Raw genomic sequence first — 13,197 nt, 5'->3', positions numbered from 1 at the left:
ACAAAACAGAGGCCCACACTGAAAATATACTGGTTAGTTTTAGTAAATGTTATAGCAGATTTCCATTTTTGTGGGTGCTGCGGTCCCATTTTATGGTACTCTGGAAATGCTTTTGTTTTTCTCCTGAGTTTCTATTTTTATTTACATTTTTAGGGTTTGACAGATTTCTGTGGTCAGAGGGACTTCTACTGATGCCCTCCTTGTTAGGACAGTGTTAGGCAAGATTGTATGCAGTACCCTGTGGGTGCACTACAACAACCCTGATCTCCTGGCAATAGGAACCCAACCTTTGGTATAAGTCTGTACTACACAGGTTGGTAGCATGTTGAGCAGCCAGGCTTATCTCAAGAGCGGTCAATGTGAGCTGGTGGGGAGTTGCACAGAGATTCACTGTGGCAGTTGTTAGGCAGAGTTTGTATGCAGTACACTTTGGGACCACTCCACACAACTATGACTACAGGTGTAAGCAAAACCAACCTTTGGTAGAAGTCTGTACTACAGTTTTTGGTAGCAGAGCTGAGCAGCCAGGCTTATCTGGGAATGTGAGCTGTAATGATGTTACACAGAGGTTTACAATCATAGGTGTTCAAATAAACTCTTACACTCAAGGTTTCTTAGTTAAACACATTAATTTATTCAACAGTCAGTTATAAAACATTCACTAGATGGAGGCAATTGGATATCATACACAAATATACGTCAATACTATACTCAAAGTTTCTGAGGCATTCAGACTACTTTGAAGGAGGAGCAAAATGGCATTCAGAATACTTTGAAGGAGGAGCAAAAAGGAATAGATTCCGAACATAAAAGGATTACAATTATTCTTAGACAGCGCAGATTCTTTGAGTTCACCAGAAGAGTCAATTCAGTAGGCTAGGCCAAAGTCAATGGGGTAAAGTCTTGGATAGGATAAAACAATTCTGGTAACTAAACGGTAAAGTCTCAGTAGAAGTTATCAGAAGTAGTTTGTAAATAGAATTATATGGTGGGTCACAAGCTGATTAGGCCTGCTAGTTGCGAAAGTTTCAAGCACTTTCACCACGAGAGGTAAGTACTCTGTCTCGTTTCACAGTACCTTACAAATGAAAAAAATGCAGCTGAAGACTTCTGGTCCTGGCAGTTCCTGCAGATCTTGCTGTTCATGTGCCTCAGTCGTGGGGACAAGAGGGAGAACGTCGGGGACTCCTGCACTGGGACTGGGCAAAAAGCTGGCACTGGCAAATCTTCAATTCCGGTAACTGTAGTAAAGCACACAAACTGGTGTCCCTCTCCCTGGTTATTCGATTTCCTGCAGCACTCTGAGGAAAATACAACCAGCTCTGAGAATTGTATCCAGGTGGCTTGGTGTCGAGTTGATTGGTCACACCAACTCAAAGGGAGAAGTCGTCCTTGCATGGCTTCACTGTCGAGATGAACGTAGCGGTTCGGACCTGCCGCAGGGCTTCACCGGGCAAACCAATGGTCCAGGAGTTGCAGCAGCCGTCCTCTTCAAGCTTGTCTTCGTTTTTTTCGTTCCAGTGGTCTACTCTGCCTTCCATGCCAAGAGACTCGCCTTTTATTCAGTTCTCTCCCATTTATTCCAGCCTAGCAGTCACTCACCCAGCAGGGTGGCTGTCCTTGCCGGACAGTCAGCCAACCAATCATACAAGAGTGCATTTGGGTCTCCTAGTAAACTAAGCATAGGGTGTTTCGGGCACCTCCCTCACTTCCTGCCCACCCCAGACACTCGGGTGCCAGAGATGGTCTTCAGTCCTGAAGCCCACCAAAGGCGAATGGACAAAGGAACCAAACCTGGTGTGATGCACAGAGCAAAACTCTAGAAGGACCTTTCCACAAAGAAATGGTGAAAAAAGACGACCGGGATCTGTTTGTTTAGGGGCTCAGATGCCATCTTGAAATACATGGCTTCCGCGATTTAACGCTACTGGTGTTGGCAGTCGGGGGAAAAAATCATGGTAGTTTGTTGTACAACCACTGCCACCAGCTATTTCGAGAGGAAAGGGTATAATTTGACTGCTACTTGGGTATCTAGACATAGGGGATACTAAGTAACCCCTCCAGCACTCTATTGTAACATAGGGTGTGCTGGTTCTAGGAATTTAAAAAGACTAGTAAAGTCAATTTCACTTTACTTTCTCTGGGAAACGGTAGTTTATCCCAGAGAAGCTATTTAAACCTTGTGAAAGCCTTGAAAGGTTTCCCTGTGCCACTGCACTCAGGGTGCTGTGTGACGCACATGAAAAGATGTCTATGGAGTTGTCCAAAACTCCATAACCAAAGATAAACAAGGGTAAAACACGCATCAAAATACATGAGTGGGGGAAAAAAGGACCACACTCTCTTTGAGTAAAAAATCAAGTCCTCAAAATCCAGCAAAGTTGCTTGGGGTCTCCAAGGTGAAGGGAATTGGCACATTTCTGAGAATTCTCCCAAACACAAGTATTCAAATAAACTCTTACACACAAGGTTTCTTCATTAAACAATTATTAATTTAACAGTCAGAGTAAGCCTTCTTCAGAAGGGGGCAATATAATAGTAACACATAGCTACACTCCAAAATCCGCACTCAATATTTCTAAAAAAAAAGTACCCACCCTTTTGGAGTGGCACACAGACACTTCCTACACCCTCAGATGACTTTAGTAACTAGGACACTGTGGACATTAATATACCCATGTTTGCATTTAGAATCAGACCTAAGAGTTTGGCAAAGAAAAAGGTTATTAGACCAGAACAAGAGATCACACAAATATTCTGAAGCAAGTAAGTACTTTTGGTAACCCCCAATGCAAAGTTAGGTAACCCCTTCCTGTAAGGAAGAAAAAAACACAATGTCGGAGGGAAGTAGAGTCATTCATGGTGCCAGGCTAGGCCAAAGTCAATTGGGCAAAAGTCTAGGTGAGCTGAAGCACTTCTTGCAGGTAAGTAAAGCTTGCACAATAAGTCTTTGTAGAAAAGAAGAATTCAAAGCAGGGCCACAAGCTGTTTAGACTTGTGAAGTAAAGAAGCTATCAGCAACTCTACAGAGTAATCGCAACAGGTCTCACCAGCGGTTATAGGTGAAAGGATTGAATACAAAGGATCGAAATGCAAAAGTTTCGAGTCAAAAGGACTGAGAAAAAAAAGTTGTCTTCTTTTTGGCGGGGCTGGAGGGAGACTTCGGTCCCCTCCAAACCGCTGTTTTTGGTATAAAAAACTTTTTTTAAAAATCCTAAATGGAAACCAAAAAAAAATACATTTGAAAGGTATTTGACCTTTATTTCGGTCCTTTTGACTCAACTATTGAATTCGATCCTTTTGTTTTCGATCCTTTTGCTGGACACACTCACCAACCGAGAACAAGTGCAGTTACACAACAAGAGGTAAGTTCTCTTAGACTGTACAGTACCTTTAGGTTGAAGAAAAAGGGCAGCAGACGACTTCAATTCCTGTGCAGCTCTGCAGATCCTGGTGTTCCTGGGCCTAAGTCGTCAGGACAAGAGGGAGGACGTCTGGGGACCCCTGCACTGCAATGGGACGGTCACCGACCGCCACCTGCAATCTTCAAACAAGTGGCACTTCGGTGTTGAAGCTCCTCGTGTCTACTGTAAATAGCAACACTGCAGTTCCTGGCTGTCGAGATGGGCTTTCTTTGCATATGGGGTCCCGCACTCTGTTGATGTGGCTAAGGCTCGGTCAGTCCTGCTTCCTGGAAGTCCAGAGGATATTCCTGGAGCTCTTGGCCAGCTTAAAAGCAACGCACACAATATGGTGGTCCTCTCCCTGGCTATTCGGCTCCAGCAGCAACTGCAGAGGAATTTCAACCAGCTCCGAGAGGATGCACAGGTGGCTTACTTTGGAGTTGGTTCGTCCCACCAACTCAGCGGGAGACGTCGTCCTTGCAGGGGCTTCTCAGTCTATATGCATTTGGAGTTTCAGCACAGCAGCAGGGCTTCACCGGGCAAACCAACGGTCCAGGAGTTGCAGCAGGCGTCTTCTTAAAGTTCTTCTTCGTATTCCTTCGTCCAGTGTTCGACTCTGCCTTTCAAGCCAAAAAGCCTGACCTTTTTATGCAGGTTTCTCCCATTCATTCCAGCCTAGCTGTCAGTCACCAAGCAGGGTGGCTGTCCTTGCCGGGGCCAATCGCCACAGAGTGGATTTTGCTCTCCTAGGAGACGAAGCACAGGGACATTCGGGCACCTCCCTCACTTCCTGACCCCGCCAGACACCCTGGAGCCAGAGGCGGGCTTCACTCATGAATTCCGCCAAAGGCAAAACGAACAAAGGCACCAAACCTGGTTTAGCGTCTAAAGTAAATCTCAAGAAGGACCTTTACACAAAGAAATGGCGAAAAAAGACGACCGGTGCCATTTTGACAAAAATTGCTCTCTTGGGTGCTTTACTGCAGCTGCGAACGCAGCCCGCGGTAAATGCACACCGCGGTAGCTAAAATTAAACCACTGCCACCAGCCATTCATCGAGGAAAGGGTAACATAAAAATGTTACATGAGAAGCTACACAAGAGGATACTAAGTAAACCCTCCAGCACCCTATTGTAAGATAGTGTGTGCTGGGTCTAGAAAGTTACAAATGTAAGTCAATTTCACTTTACTGCTCCTGGAAACAGTAGTTTACCCAAGAGAAGGTATTTAAACCTTTGGAAATTCTGGAAGACTTCCCTGTGTCACTGCACTGAAGGTGCTGTGTGACACCATGTAAAAGATGATGCCTGTGTAGTTTATCAGACTCCACAACCAAAAGAATCAGAGTGCAAAATCACATGAAAATACATGAGAGAGTGGAAAAAAGAGTCTTGCTCTCCATTTAAAAAAAAAAAATCAAGTCCTCAAAATCCAGCAAAGTTGCTGGGGGTCTCTAAGGTAGAGGGAATTAGCACATTTCTGAGAATTCTCCCCAACAGTCCTTCATTCGGTTCATGACAACACTTGATTTCAAAATTCGTACTCCCTATGCCAAAACTGACACTGCATTGGGAGTCTATCAAAAGATGAGGGAATACATGGTAGGACACAATCCATTCGAAGAACAAGTTACTTACCCCTTGTAACGTTCTTTCAGTACTATCAGAACATGCATACGGCGCAGGAGTTGCTTATAGACCTTTTATAAATGTTTTGCTGAAAACTGAAAGAAAGCCTTGAAAATGTGCTCCTCGTTTTATGGTAACGACGGCACCAGAGGATTCCAGCAATAATCACCAGCAGACTGGAAACAGCCGAGCAAAACCGAGGTGAAGTAACGGATTGTACTTGATTGCCGAAGACGAGACACTGTCATATGCAGTGCAGCCTTGTAGAAACTTACTTACCTACTCACTGCTGGCTCCTGAAGCTCCATATTTTGACGTGAGGCGACTGTGGGCCAAGGACCTTTGAGCCTCGTTGTTTTTCTTTGATTCAGCAAAAGCCATTCTTGCATTGTGGAACTTGTAGTGAAGTGACTGCTGCAGGCACAGCTCGAACTGCCATTCTCTGCATTTCATATTTTTTCTTGGTGAACTACTTAACCTCTGTGTGGGGCTACTGCAGGGTGGTGGTTGTGGGCACCGTGTATTGTGCCTTTGAGCCATCCCTGCGATTACATCGGCTTCTGACAGAGGGTTTTGAACAGTTCTTCATATCTTGACGTGAGGTGACATGCTGGCCTTGGGCCTTTGAGCCCCACTGTCTTTCTGAACTCCTTGATCTTCTGGACCTAGTGGAAGCTATACCTCGCTTCCAGAAACTGCATCCGGAAGTGCCACAAAAGGCTGCTTTGCTGAGTAGTAAGCAGCCTTCTAATTGCAAGGTTTGTGTTATCACTTTAAGTGATTTGTACCAACATATAATTGTGTTCCCTCAATTAATTGTTGTTGCTACATTATACGTAATTCAAGTTGTTCACTTCTCTATAGCTCACGTTACAGTTTTCTTCATCAAAGTTATCTGCAAATTTTTAACACACGGTCACACTTTAACCTGCGACACGTGCAACATAGTTGTACTTAAGATAACCATGCCTCAGTTGAATGAACTGAAAACCTCGTTGTTACTTGTAGAGCAGAGTCTTTTAAACTTGCACCTTCTCAAATAGCAGTGCGAAAAGCCATTATAGCGGCATCCACTGCCCTCAACAAGAAAACTTGTGGTTCTGATATTCGCCGATTCTATTCACCTCAAGGAATTCAGCCGTCGCGACTCTCCGATGCACCGATAATTTCCAATGAAACGATGTGTGCCATGGCAACCTGGCTGCTTTCTCTCTGCAAAACACACCTGCTACACCTTCGGCCACAAGCAATATTTTCATGAGCACAGCTGAGCCTCCTATTGAAACTTCAACCTCAGCTATGGCTATACCGATAAACTTGCTGTCTCCCTTGACAACTAAATATCAAGTTGACGATACAGCGCAGCCCAGTTTGGTTGCCTCTGAAATTGTAGATCATTGTTTGCCTGTAGTTTCCATTTCTATAGATGCTGATAATCTGGTGTCTTCTAACAGAGCTTCTCCAATAAATGTATCATCACAAGGCGACTCGCAACACATCTCAACTGAAATTCCTGAAGTGATCTCCGCAGCTAATTGTGAAATGGATAATCTCTCACAATCGCCACTCCTGTTCCAGCCATCAATACACAATTCAACAATGTTGCCTATCTCCTATTCATATCCAACACCTCGTAAGTCAGTGCATGCATCAATTCAACCTGAAACCCCTATTACTACCCATACAATCAAGGCAACTCCTCTAATGGAATTAACTCTGAACGCCATCAACATCACCTTATGTTATGCATACTTATTAAGCGCACATTCGCCAATGGCATCTTGATGCTGGGGAGGAGAGAGGATCAGTATGCACACCGCAACAGCACTAGAACAAATGTTTTTAAAGCCTTTCTGAAGGCAAGGTGGTTATTAAAGTGTTTTAGACGGGGCTGCAGGCCATTCCAGAGTCGGGGTGCAACAACAGAAAAGGCCCGCCCACCACAGCATGAACGCGAAAGACAGGAGCAACAAGTAGGCCAGTTAATGCCGACCGCAGAGGCCGCGATGGAACATAGCGTGAGAACTTGGCACACAGATAATTCCGGCCCTTGGGACTGGAGGGGAACCAGTGGCAAACCGAGCAGCCATATTCTGTAACCGTTGCAGCCGCTGGATGAGTCCCTTAGGTTGGGGATAGATAAAGGGAGTTGCAATAGTCTAAGCGACTAAGTACAAGAGCGGCCACAACAGGAGGATGAAAATGAGTGAGGACAAAAGAGAGAACCTTCCTGAGAATAAGTAGGTGGAAATGCCTGTCTTTGCCTACATCAGCAACCCGGGGCTCCATGTAAAGAATGGACGAGATGATCATCATCATTTAAATTTTTTGACGTTTTGGATGCCAAAATCAACAAACGCACCGATCTTTTACAGCTATTTACCCGCCAAAAGAAATCTGTGGATGCTATATCGGGTGTGCAGATGCACTTGCCTTTTGGAGCATTTAATTTAAGACAACCTTCTTTTACATCCAAAACTGCAGAAATTGACACTAGCTGCAAGTCATGAAGGGCCGACGTTTCATCCAAGTGTAGGTGTCTTGCCAACTTTTGAGCACATCATTAAACTGCTGAAATTGGATGCAAATACATGCGCCTCGTTACCCCTGAACCCCAAGGGGAAAAAATGCTGCAGGCTTCCAATGCTCTAAGTTGTTAGTCAAAATCTTCTACAAAATCTTATAACATTTTTGAGTCCTTGCCAACTGCAAAACGGACAAAATCGATAAATCTAGTTTACAACTTAATAAATCTAAAATTATAATATGAACACAATTGCCGACGTCATCAGGCACAAAACTATTTTTACTTGCGATTTCACGTAAGGAATCCAAAAACGTGATAGTGTGCACCACAACCCACAAAAAGGCTAAACAAATAGCATCCAAGCCGGTAAGGGTCAGCAAAGCCCATAAGGATATCAGCTATGAGCCGTTGGACGAGTTGATAAAAGCTGTAAATGAAGACAACGCGAATAGACCCGTCTAAGCTAATTCGGAAGTGGCAGAGAAATCAATACCTTCCCAATCCTCTGAAATTAAATTGCCACTTCTACCTCTATTAAAGCGACCTAACTTGGAAATACGGCAAGGGGAAATTCAGACATCAATTAATCAATTCTTGTTGACACAAAATATGCCGGAGATTAAGAAGCCTGAAATCATGTGCACAACCTTTTTACCAAGTGCTTGGCCAACTCCTCATCTTCAGCAACCTTCATTTATTCCCCCAGTGAAACAAGTCTCTCCACCCTATTTTCAACAAAGCGCCAATACTACTGCAGCAGAGAAACCACTAATTGTCCAAAAATCAAATAACTCAAGGCACATTCACAACTTCATCAACTTTTGTTGAAATGCAGACCAGATTCTTTTCCTTCATATGATCTCAACAGAGGTAGCATTTTAAACATTTTGGACAAGGTTTCAAGCTTGCACGATGTCTATTCTGTAGATGTAGACCAAGGTGAATTTATTCATCCTACTGATCTGTCTGTGGTTAGACTACTCATGCAATCGGGAGTAATCTACAACACCCTGTGGAAAGCAAAAAACGACCTTTTTAAGCTTGGTATTGAGCTACTTCAAGATATGTCCCTGAAATTTGTGACTCAAGATGTTCGACTCTTAAAGGGACCTTTGACCCATTTACCATCGCTGTGAAGTTCGACATCACTATCCAATCGATTTTCAATATTAGCTCCGACAGCTAACCAAAATCATTCCCCTATACCAAGATCTAACAATTCTTCACATACATAACTCGACCCGAATCAACAGATCATAATCTCGCTAGCCAGCTGCAACACTAGAGGGCATGTACATCTGATGAACAATTTGCAGAATGGTCTAAACAACTTTGATATTGTTGCTCCTCAAGAGATGTGGCTAGCAGAAAATCTGGTATTGGATGGTTATCAGACAGTGAAAGCCCTGACACCTGGCAACGGTCGTCCTTCTTCTGGCCTCCTTGTTGCAGTAAAAATTGCAGCTGGTTACAAGTGTGAAGCCTTGGCCTCTCCTAATAATTATACACAACTGGTCAAGATCAGCCCGGGCTCCACCTCTTTAACTTGTATTAACGCTTACTGGAATCACTCTAAAATCACAAATGAATGTTTTTTTCATGATCTAAACACACTTATGTCTTTGATTGCATGTACACCTACTATCACTGATATCTTTTTTCTAGGTGATTGAAACCTTCACCTTTTTTAAAACAAATGGTTGCAAGATAACCAATCGATTTATCAATGGTGTGATTTTACGAAGGTTCACTCTCTATTCTTGGCAAATGGTGAGCTTCCATGAGACTGACCCCGCAAGAAACGTGGTTTAGGGGATCTCAATCCTCCATAGTTGACTTAATGTATATGTATCTAGTTACCTTCAATAATGCTACGCATTTCGAAGTGATTAAACAAATCCGTCGCGATCACCACATGATCACGCTCAAATGGTTCCGGAAAATCTTGGATATATTGCCCTTAAAGAAGCAGTATTGCGGTCAATTATTTATTAACCCAGGCACAAATAGTTTCCTATGGTCTACAGTCAACCTGGAGCATCTCCATTATTGTATCCTCACCTAGCAAGACTCACTTAATGAAATCCGATCACTGGCAGATCGTTATGTAACAGCTTTGCAGATTTTTGCCTTTAATTCATCAAGCAGAATCAAACGGGCGTGGGGGGCACTGAATATCGTAAAAGCAGAAGAGCTGCCAAGCCCGAACAACTGCAAACATTAAAGTCTTTAAAAAAACAATATCGTAATTGGATTCAATGTTGCAAAGCTCATGGAGAATGTATGTTGCGTGCCCTTACATCCAAGACATCTGCAGCCACTTGGAATCTACTAAACAAGACAACCAATACTGCTCAAGAATCGACGCAAATAAATGGTGTGACGGCTCAGGTGTGGTGTAATCACTTTTTACATATATGTGCTTTACCCAGTACTTCCATCGTAATGGAAAAAAGAATTTCTTTAACAACTAGCACCATCAATTTTGATCTCCATATTACTAAGGAGGACATCATTTACTTTATAGGGAAGTGCAGCCGTTCTAGAGCTCCAGGGCACTTGCGTAACAAGGGCCCCCGCACCCCCCTGCGGTGCGGGGGGGCCCACGACCACATGTTCTGGAAGGGGCCCCACATGGAATAAAAAAATTATTTTTTTTTACATTTTCTTTTTGGATTTACTCTGCATTTCTAAAGACATTATTTCTGTAACAGAAATAATTTCTTTATGAAGGCAGAGTGAATACAAAAAGTCTGGTGGCTACCCCCACCCCATGACATGAAGACCCTAGGTTGGAGGCCTCCATGTCATAGGGCGGGGGAAGCCCTATAACTTCAAAAATAGTTAGTTTATTTTTGAAGTCACTCTGCCTTCATAAAGAAATGATTTCCATTATGGTTCAGTCCTTAACAGAAATAATTTCTTTATAAAGTTAGTGATTTCAAAACGAAACAATGGGCCTCATTACGAGCATGGCGGTAGCCGTGCCTGTATGGAAGGCACGGCTACTGCCATGCTCACTACCGGCACCGCCTCCCGCGATTGGGCAATAACTGGCCCATTACAAGATGAATGGGCCAGTAATTGCCCATTCGCGGGTGGCGATATTGCCGGGCTCCCGATCCCCATTCTGCCCAATAGGGTGGAATGGGGGTGGGGAGCATGGTTGCACCGGCACCGTTCATAAGGGTGTCGGCGCAATTACAAGTTATGCTCGCGGCTGCTGCGCATCCCGCCAGGTGAGACCTGGCGGGCTTTCAGGAACGTGCGAGCAGAACTCGTAATGCGGCGGGACGGTATGAACGGTGCCAGTACCTTACCGGCAGCGTTCATACCGTCACCGCCAGGGTCCTAATGAGACCCAATGTATTTTTGAAGTATGGCTCCCCTCAACCCATGACGTGTGCGAGTGTATGGTGAAAGAGTGCACTCAAATGTATGGGTGGCTGGGTATGCGTGTGTGCGCGTACTGTGAAAGGATGCACACTGAAATGTATGGGTGGCTGCCTGGGTGTGCCTGTATGGTGAAAGTGTACACACTTAAATGTATAGGTGACTTTCTGTGTGAGGGTATGGTGAAAGGGTCCACACGTGTGGGTGGCTGGGTGTGCATGTACGGTGAAAGGATGCACATTGTGTGGGTGGCTGCCTGGGTGTGCCTGTATGGTGAAAGGGTGCACACTTAAATATATGGGTGGCTGGGTGTGCGTGTGTATATATGGTTAATGGTGTGTGTGCTTGTGTTCAGGAGCGCAACAAAACCTACATTTCAGGGGGGCTACCTTTTCAAATGTTGGGAAAGTGCTAACTTCATGTGTGGTGGGGAGGTGCAAACTTATTTGTGTGTGGGCATCTAACTTCTTTACGCATTTTAATGAGACTATTCTAGTGCAGCCTCAATGTTACAAGCATTTAACTCTCTCCTTAAGGTCTGAAAACACCCACTTATGGGCTGCTGTGAGAATGACTGGTCTCCTGTTTCCGCTCTACCCTTCCAATCACTCCCCTGGCATGCAAGTACTAAACCCACATCACAATTTCAATTGCTTAAAAAATGTGGCACTTGGCTGAAGTTCCGCTCATTCATGTCCTCCACTGACACCGACTCAGATCCTGCATCCCCAGCTCCCTCTCCTAACTCAACCTTCTTTGGTCCCTGAGCTGTCTTTCATCTACCTTCGCTCCGACCTTCTATGGGTCCCCCGGGTACATATGTCGATCCCCTTTCCTTTATGTACCCCGTTTATATGTACTGTATGAATTTGTGCCGATTGCACTGTCTTGATTCCAAATGCTCTATTGTTACTCGCCTGTATCTGTGTTGCCAAGCTGAATGAATAAATAAAAGTTTTAAAAAAAAATGTGGCTCTTGAATGCAGGTAAAACAATGAAATGATGTACATTAGTAATTGCTGGGCTGGGACCTTCTTAATGGCAAAACCCAGGTGCCGTTTAACATCTGTCTTCTATTCTGTCGGCAACTGCTCTGAAGGTCAACCAGGTCAAGTCAACATAGCCCACTTTTTCAGTGGGGGGGGGTGTGCTGAAGCCCAGTCAACTCAATGGTGTTGCACCACTACTTGTGTTTTAATGCCTTGATTACTTATTGGTAATCTTCATTACTCCTAGCCCTATTCTTCCTCATCCCAGTACTTGTGTATGAGGCAGTACTTGTGTATGAGGCACTATGCCTCATACACACGTACTGGGATAAGGTAGAGGTACATGAAGGTAATGCCTGACATGGCTACCTGTAATCTTCATTACTCCTAGTCCCACTCTTCCTCCAGTACTTACCAGTGAGGCAAGGAGTCTCATAAGTAAGCACTGGGACAAGGAAGAGGGACGTAGAGGTAATTCTGAGCCATTGAGCTGATTTTGGAGGTTAGGGTAGGGGATGGGAGGGAGAAGGGATGTGTGGGGGGGGTGAGGTTGTGCAATAAATCATAATGGTCATCCATGTCCATGCTAAGCAGGCATGATATGTGGTATTAGTGGCTAGAGGCATTTTGGTGCAGCCAGTCTAGTCATTCCTCAGTTTGGTATGACTTTTTTTAACTGGGCATTTCTGATAAAGCAGTCCTGCTAAGTGTAATTACCTGGCTAGACTGGCATTTGGGTTCTGCCAGTCTAACCGTTTCTTACTGCGGCACTGTATATTTTTCTGGGCATCTGTGATAAAATGATATGTTATGATATGATAAGTCATATATAACGCACTATGATAAGTCATATATAACGCACCTGTACAGAAGTGTTTTTAGACACAAGACGAGGAAAACCGAGGGAGGACAAGACAAATGATCTTAATAAGCCTTGTGTCATTCAGATCGTGCGAGAACGAGAAGTGAAAGGGGAAAGGGAGGGGGGGGAGTGCAAGGGAGAGGGGAGGGGTAAACAGGGCAGCAATGCTCTGAGTAAGTGCCGCCAGGGTAGCGAGGGACTGTAGGGTTACAGTTACGGCCCCTAAATATGTGGTAGGCCTGGAGGCAGTGCAAGGGTGACTGATCAAGAAAGAGCCTGGACTCAGTGAGACAGAGGGTAGCCAAACAACCAGTTGGTACAGCGGACAGATAGGTCAGCAGGGGAGGGAGAGAGAGAAAGCAGAGAAGAGGAAAGTTTTGAGCTGCTTCCGGAA

The 13,197-nt window shown here is 44.5% G+C and overlaps 1 protein-coding gene across 7 annotated transcripts in view; it reads left to right on the top strand.

Annotated features, from left to right (window-relative positions):
* Positions 1-13,197, top strand: part of CNOT1 (CCR4-NOT transcription complex subunit 1) — a 2,171,110-nt gene that overhangs the window by 1,842,040 nt on the left and 315,873 nt on the right. The window lies entirely within an intron of this gene.

The sequence above is a fragment of the Ambystoma mexicanum genome, chromosome 1p (assembly GCF_040938575.1).
Source record: "Ambystoma mexicanum isolate Mex_15411 chromosome 1p, UKY_AmexF1_1, whole genome shotgun sequence".
Classification (NCBI taxonomy): Eukaryota; Metazoa; Chordata; class Amphibia; order Caudata; family Ambystomatidae; genus Ambystoma; species Ambystoma mexicanum.
This window is presented reverse-complemented; position numbering and strand designations above follow the sequence as displayed.